General features: G+C 43.6%; 2 protein-coding genes across 5 annotated transcripts in view; one reads left to right on the top strand and one right to left on the bottom strand.

The window, feature by feature from the left end:
* CAB39L (calcium binding protein 39 like) overlaps window positions 1-4,925 on the bottom strand; it is a 133,573-nt gene extending 128,648 nt beyond the window's left edge. The window contains exon 1 of the mRNA XM_015562323.1: window positions 4,816-4,925. The gene's annotated coding sequence lies outside the window, so the exon portion shown is untranslated. The remainder of the gene's footprint in view (window positions 1-4,815) is intronic.
* An 84-nt stretch (window positions 4,926-5,009) lies between these two features.
* SETDB2 (SET domain bifurcated 2) overlaps window positions 5,010-7,788 on the top strand; it is a 62,580-nt gene continuing 59,801 nt past the window's right edge. For 2 of the 4 annotated variants that reach the window (XM_006761230.2, XM_015562319.1), the window contains exon 1: window positions 5,010-5,581. The gene's annotated coding sequence lies outside the window, so the exon portion shown is untranslated. The remainder of the gene's footprint in view (window positions 5,582-7,788) is intronic. The other 2 variants (XM_015562317.1, XM_015562318.1) reach the window with 2 other exon arrangements.

Here is a 7,788-nt window from a genome sequence, read left to right as displayed (position 1 = left end):
ATAGAGGCAAAGGAAGGGCCCTTCAAGCTTAGGAGTGAGGAAGCTGGTAAAGAGCCTGGGGTGGGGAGTGCAGAGGGAAAGGCAAGAGTATGTTCCCTGGAAGGAGAGCTCACTGGGTCCTCTGTCCTAAGGGTTTTAAGGGTGGAGATTTTAGGGGAGGTCCCAAGGGAAGATCTCAATGGAATATTCAGCAGCTTTCCAGGGGTGTCCTTTCAGGGTCTAAGTCTCCACTGATTGGTTGGCACCAGGGCAGGGGGTCATGATCCAATGCAGCTGGTCCTGAGGTCATACATGGGATTGCTGGTTTGTTTGTTTTTTTACTTTTCTGACCCTGAAACTGAAATACAACTGAGGCCTAGATGTTATCTCTCAGGAGGAAAGGTTACGGGGGGGGGGAGAGTCCAAACTACAGGGCAAGAGATATTCTATGTAGGAAAGTTCACCCTGGGAGCAAGATTCTACCCTACAATTGTCCTTTCCTAGGCACCTAGGGCTTCCCACCCTGGTGACCTTTTGTACCTGGCCCATCATTCTTGCTCTGCTCATGTCTGTCTGCCTACATTACAAAGCACAACAAGGTATTTCTAGATTTCAAAAATGATTTTTAAAAGAATTATTATTATTTGCAACTTGGCTTTTCAGTTACTGGGGTAGGGAACCTATCACATTTTAAATGAGATTTTTAAATTATCAAATGTTGAATTCTGAACACTTTCTGAGAGCAGTTTTTATTGTTATGCTGATTTAGAGAAATTTTATTTATTTTCTTGATTTCAGAGAGAAAACAAGAAGGGAGAGACAGAAACATCAATGATCCCACACTGGGGAATCAAGCCTGCAAGCAGGGCTTGTGCCCTGACTGGAAACTGAAACCTGACTTCCTCATAGGTTGGTGCTCAACCACTGGGCCACACTGGCTGGGCTAGACAAATTTTAATCTATATTCTGTCACAAAATAGCACATTCATTTAAAAGTTATCAAAAAATTTTAAAAATTACACAGTGTACATCACTTGATATTGGGAAAAGAATCTAAACTTGTATATATTATGAGATTGCTATAAAAAGTAACTAACATACCAATCTAAGTTAAATCACTTTTACTTAAAGTTACTTAATATTGTTCATGCAAAAGTGGTATTTTAAAAATTTCTAAGAATCATATGGTTGTTATTATGTCTATAGCACTATATTTCTGAAAGAGAAATTTGAAGATACCTATTTTCAAATTAGAGGCCCAATGCACGAAATTCATGCACGAGGCTGGGAAGGGTCCCTCAGCCCGGCCTGCGCCCTCTTGTAATCCAGGACCCCTAGCTCCTAATTGCCCACCTGCTTGCTCCTTACACTTGGCTAGCAGCTCCTTAGCGTTGCTGCAGCTGCACTGGCCAGCAGTGAGCCTGGCTTCTTGCTGAGTGGCGCTCCCGCTGTGGGAACGCACTGACCACCAGGGGGCAGCTCCTGCATTGAGCGCCTGGTGGTCAGTGCATGTCATAGTGACCAGTCATCCTGCCATAATGGTCCCTGGGTTTCTATATAGAGAGATTATTTACCTGCTTAAAATTACAGACTTATACAATATAGTAAATTTAAAAGTTGAAGTATTTTTGACTTGTGTTAAAAAGAAACTAGAAAAGCAGTAAGAGATCTATGACACTGATAATTTTGGTATTCATGCATGCTTTCAAGAAAAAAAATGGCATATAGAGCATTTTCACTTAGGGTTCATCTTCATTATCTAAATTTCTGTATAGTTCATAAACAGACCTCACAAAAAGGATATGAATCAATCCTTAATATTTGTATGTACAAATTGGAAGCAAAAAATATAGTTCAAATGAACTAAAAGTCACGTTTTCTAGAAAACTTGTGTTTCTTAGCCACTGATCTGTGGATAAAAAGGGGCCACACGCTAACCTGACAAGCTCAGGAAAGGCCTGTGTGGTGGTCTTGCAAACTCAAAGACCTAAGGTCTGAATTTAAAACTTTAACTAAAAGCAGTTATCATGGTTAGTCATGTCCTAGGCTGGTATCTTCCCTGACAAATGTCAATCTTTACTTTAACTGAGTCTTTTGTCTTTTTTTGCATCTATGATAACATATGAAGTATGGTACCTATTTGCTTTAACAATGGACAGGTTATTTTGATTTTCTGAATTATATAAATCATCCCATTTGATTAAATGCCTTATTGATTGTAAGGTGACTATCCCATGGGTTGTGGTCATACTGGTCTTAGAAAGCATATTTTTCCTTCACCTGGGAAGGACAGCAATTATCTCAAGGTCAGAGGGCTCTAGACGCAAAACTGTAATTTAGCTAACATGCCTAAGTTTAACCCAGGTTACCTGAGGGCTCTAGATTATGTATTTCCGTCAATTCAGTGACCCCGAGACCCAAAACTATAATTAACATGCTTAATTCTGCTTCTGTAAACTGCTTTTTTCGAGCCAGGTTCCTCATTCCAAACCCTGGGATGTAATCAATACATTTGTGATTTTTTGCCTATATAACCTTGGAGCTGCGACCATCTTGTGACTATGAGATTTAGGGAATGGCCCCTCATAGTCCCGGATTGCAATAAATGTGACTCTTTAATTCACCTTCTTGAGGTGTCCTTCTGTGATTCGCGGGGTACATTACAACACATATAGTCAGAATGTCCAAGTAATTTTCCTTTTTTCTGGACCCCTAAAGCACAGCACAGGCACCACTGTGTGGAGACCACAAATCCCCTCACAGTACTGAGTTCATTGTTGACTGTTAACTATCCTGCACCCACCTATGTAAAAGAAGTATGTGTCTATCATTTTACTTTTTATCCAATCCCTGCTTTGCTTTCTCCCACTTCCCTAATCTATCAGCAATGGATGCCATGTAAACCACTTACATCTCCTCTTTTGGTTGTAATGTATAAAACAAGGTAAAAAATCGCCATTCTCTGGAGCATTCTCCCAATTGAAATTCTGCTTCCTGACAATTGTCGACAGTTTGGTTTACATAAACTCGCAAAATTTCTTTACAAGTTTGAATGTTTTCTTAACAGATTTCTAACGTACCTTAGGCTTCAATTCAACACTAAATTATTGATACTTGAAGCCTTAGCAGGGTAAGTCAGTTGGTTAGAGCATAGTCCAATATGCCAAGGTTGAGGGTTTGATCCCTGGTTAGGGCATGTACAAGAATCAACCAATGAATACATAAATAAGTGGAACAACAAATTGATGCTTCTCTCCCTTCCCCCTTTCTCTAAAATCAAACTTAAAAAAAAAAAAAAGAATCAACAGCCCTAGCTGGTTTGGCTCAGCGGATAGAGCATCAGCCTGTGGACTCAAGGTTCCGGGTTCGATTCCGATGAAGGGCACATGCCAGGGATTGCAGGGGGTCGATCCCCAGTTGGGGGTATACAGGAGGCAGCCAATTAATGATTCTCTTTCATCATTGATGTGTCTCCCTCTCTCTCCCTCTCCCTTCTTCTTTGAAATCAATAAAAATATATTTTATAAAATAGTAAAAAAAAAAAAAAAAGAATCAAGGAATGAATGCATAAGTGGAACAAATCGGTTTCCCTCCCGCTCTGTAAAATCAGTAAGTAAAAAAATAAAAATATAAATTATTGATCCCGGAACCCTTGCAATTTATGTTTTATAAAATTCAAATTAAAAAGCAAATTTTAAAAATAAAATATTTAATTATTTTACTGCTGTTTTCTTTGGTATTCCTGCAACAAAACACACGGTACTGTTGACTCTGTTGGGCCACCAGTTAACCTTGAACAATTGAAAACTAAACTCAAGGCAGTAAGATGAATAGCTTTTTCTTCTCATGCATGTCAAAATTGCTAAAGGTAATCACAAAATAGGAGTCATTTATCGGCTAGGTTCTCGAATCTGATAAAATTTCCCCGTCAAATTAGACAACGCGTGTTTCCAACTTTGGTAAAAAATAAAAAGAGGAAGAAAAAAAAAAAAAGAGGTACTTCTTGTGTCCTTCCTTCCAACCGAAAAAGAGCCCAGACGTTAGGCTGCATTCCCGCAGGAAAGCCGCCCAGGCCCACGGCGCCGCGGCCAGGCTCGGGCCAGGCCGCCCCAAACACGGCTCACCCTCCCGATCGTCACCAGGGAAACCAAGATCTGACCAAATTCCGCCTGCACTCCTACTGATTCTACAAAGACCAGCACCTTCCGGCGTTTAAAAAAGACCGCTGCCGGAGTGCCGGCTGCACACTAGCGAACTGCCCGAACGCAGGACCTTACGGCCCCTGGGACCAAGTGCTGGCCTCAGTCCAAGGATAACTGTGGGGAAGAGCACACACCTCGGCGGCCGCTCCTTCGCCAAAGCGGGAAACGAAGACGTCTCTTTCCAACCTGACCATAACGACGAGCCGCTCCCTCTCGCCCCCTTCCACTACCGACCAGCCCTGTTCCTTTCTGTACCAGATAGTTCACCAGCCAACCTCCTTTGTGAGTAAAGGTGGAGGGCCGGAAACTCCGAGGCAAACATGATTGGAACAGCTTCCTGGAATTCCCGGACTCGATTTTAAGACATTACGGGTCCCACCAAGCCCTCGCAAAGACGAGCCAACCGAAGCCACCACTACCGTTCACCGCTCTAGCCAGGGCCAAGAACCGGGCCAAGAAGACTTTTCCCTTTCAGGGAAGTGAGAGGCGCCGGCTCTGTGCCCTCACACCCACACCCGCGCCCCGTCCTCCACAGCTCCCTCAGGACCCCTCTACACCTTAAGCCGCTAACTATGTTTTCAAGCGCCGCGAAGCCCGTCCTCAGCCACACACAAGATGGCAGCCAAGCACCTACCGGAGGAAACAGCTGCGCCACCACTCCTGTGAAGCCGGCGTCTCGACTGCGGGTATCCCCATTGGCCCAGCGAGAGAGCGCGAGACCACGCGAGAGCGCCGTCAGCAAATGGGCCGGCGGCGCTTCGGCGCCTCCGCGTTGCCGGCGGCTCGCGCGCGGCTGTCGGAGGCGTGGCCGCAGTGCGCGGTGCAAGCACAGGGCCGCGGACCGGGAGGTGTCCGACTCCTCCCCTTCAGGTTCGCGTGTGGTAGGCCTGGATGTTACCGGAGGGGCGGTCCTTCCTCCGGCCGCGGTGCGAGCTAGTAAATGGTGAAGTACTTCCCAGACAGGAGGCACCTGGGGCCGTGCGATCTTGGTGGAGTGGAGTCGGAGAGGGTCCCGACCTGCGGTGAACCCAGCCTCGCGTGCGGAGTCTGCCTTCAGGTCTGGCGGGCGGCAAGGAAAACGCAGTGGCGCCCGTGTAGGCGAGGCACGGCCGGGGGTGGCTCCCTGACGGGTCCTGCGGCCCAGGACCTGGGAACGGAACGCCGGGAGCCCTTGCCACCTCCCTTCACCCACGTGCCGTCCTGTCCCTGACCGGAGCGGGGAGTTGGGGCGCACCAAGTCCCCAACCCCCATTTCAGTCTAGATCTTGGGGTTTACACCTTCATGTGAGGTGATTCCTAAGCAGCCAGGACCCGAGGCTGTAAAAGGGCTGCAGGAAATGGACTGCAGTGTAAAACCCAGAAGCAGAACTTGAACGTTTAACCACTGACCCATTTCACAGGTAAGACTACACAAGCCCTAAGTAAGTAAAATCATTTATCCAGTTTCACGCGGTTAAGATCCGATCCTAGGAGCACCTGACTCATTAACCACAACCCAGTGAGGAAGTAGTTAATCAATGAGTGATGAAAATAAGGAACAGTTGGGATTAACTGTGCTCTTCGGCTTGTGGAAACCTGCAGTAAGTTCTGTATGTTTTGATGAATGAGGCTAGGAAAGGGGTAACTGAGGCGGTAGATGGAATTAAAAAAAAAAAACGAACTCTGAAACCGTACCACCTGGTTCCTTTATTTTGTTTCTGCCACTTTCACTAGAAAAAACAACATGCTAATCTATCTGATTGTTATGCAGAATAAGAACAAGGGAAGTAGTGTGCCAGATAAGTGACTTATACACAAGTTTTGTTCATTAGTGTTATATAATTAAAACAAGAAACGTAGGAAATGGTCACAGTTTCATAAGACCCTATTTTTAAAAAGGAGAAGGAACCGTAAATTGAAGTGGAACTACTTTTCTGCCAAAATGGAAAAGCGAAAAGCGGAAATATATCAACAAATTTTAAAATCCCTCTTATACTCCAAAATATTAACACTGGTTGTCCCTGGATGGTGAAACTGTGAGTGATTTAAATTTTCTTTTTTAAGAAAATATGTTTTTATTGATTTCAGAGAGAGGAAGGGAGAGATAAAAACATCAAGAATGAGAGAGAATCATCCATTCAAGGCTTCCTGCACACCGCGGAAACCTAGGCATTTGCCAACCTGTAATCTAACCATGACCTGGTTCATGGGTCTGGGCTCTAACCACTGAAAACACCAGCCAAACTAAAGTTTTCTCTTTATGCTTTACTATGTTTTGCAAATTTTCTCTACTAAACATGTGTTACCTTTGAAAGTTCAGTTATTTTTTAAAATCTTTATTGATTTTTTTAAATTTTTAGTTCAGAGGAAGGAAAAGGGAGAGAGACATAGAAATATCAATGATGAGAATCATTGATTGGCTGCTTCCTGCACACCCCCCACTGGGATCAAGCCCAAAACCCAGGCATGGACCCTGACAGGAATCGAACTGTGACCTGATTCAGAAGTCGATGCTCAACCACTGAGCGACACAGGCTGGGCATAAGTTCAGTTATTTTTAAATTTTTAGAAGTTATGAACACTGGTGAGAGCTTTTTTAAAAAGAACCTATTACCGAGTGTCCTTATATGCTGTAGGTGGACGTATAAATTCGTAGGACCTTTCTAGAAAGCAGTTTGGCAATATGCTCCGGAAAGCTTTAAAATGGACAGTCCCTTTTGAAAACTATATACTTTTTAAATTAAGTACACTACATTTTCTTTTACAAAATTAGAACTTTACAGATGGATAAAGAGAACAATCTACAGTCCCTGAATTCCCGCCCGCCTCCACCCTCCTCCAACAAAGACTGGTGCAGAGCCTTCAAGTCCTTTTTTTTATACTTAACGTAGTCTCAATAGGTGCATATATGCATTTATAATTTTTAAAAAGGGAAATAGTAAACTATGTAATTCTATACCTCTTCACTTGACAATGTTTTTGCAGTGTATACATGTTATTTATAGCTCATTATGTTATGTATGGCTCATTTCTTTTAGTGTTCCAGTGTATAACAATTTTTTTTTCTTTTGTTGTTTTTTTTTTGTTTGTTGGTTTTTTTCCAAGATGTGTCTTTCATATAAAAATAATTTCTTTATTATTTTTTTTATCCTTACCTGAGGATATGTTTCCATTGATTTTTAGAGAATGTGGAAGAGAAAGGGAAAGACAGAGAAACATCTGAGAGGAACACTTTGATTGGTTGCCTACTGCGTGAACTCTCACCTGGGCCCCGGCCACAGAGGAGCCTGCAACCTAGGTACATGCCCTTGGTCAGAATTGAACTCAGACCCTGCCATCAGCAAGCCAAGGCATTATCCACTGAGCCAAACCGGCTAGGGCAGGATATGACATTTCTTAGCCCTCCAGCGGCGGACCTTTGTTTTTTTCGCCAAGAGTGTGGTGAAAAACCCTAGATCACGTTTTTGGATTCTTTATTTTTTAATTAAATCTTTATTGTTCAGATTATTACATTTGTTCCTCTTTTTTCCCCCCATAACTCCCCTTCTCCCAGTTCCCACCCCACCCTCCACCCTCACTCCCCACCCACTGTCCTCATCCATAGGTGCATGATTTTTGTCCAGTCTCT

Source organism: Myotis davidii, unplaced genomic scaffold (assembly GCF_000327345.1).
Source record: "Myotis davidii unplaced genomic scaffold, ASM32734v1 scaffold577, whole genome shotgun sequence".
Lineage (NCBI taxonomy): Eukaryota > Metazoa > Chordata > Mammalia > Chiroptera > Vespertilionidae > Myotis > Myotis davidii.
The sequence above is the reverse complement of the archived record's forward strand: the minus strand, read 5'-3'. Positions and strand labels throughout refer to the sequence as shown.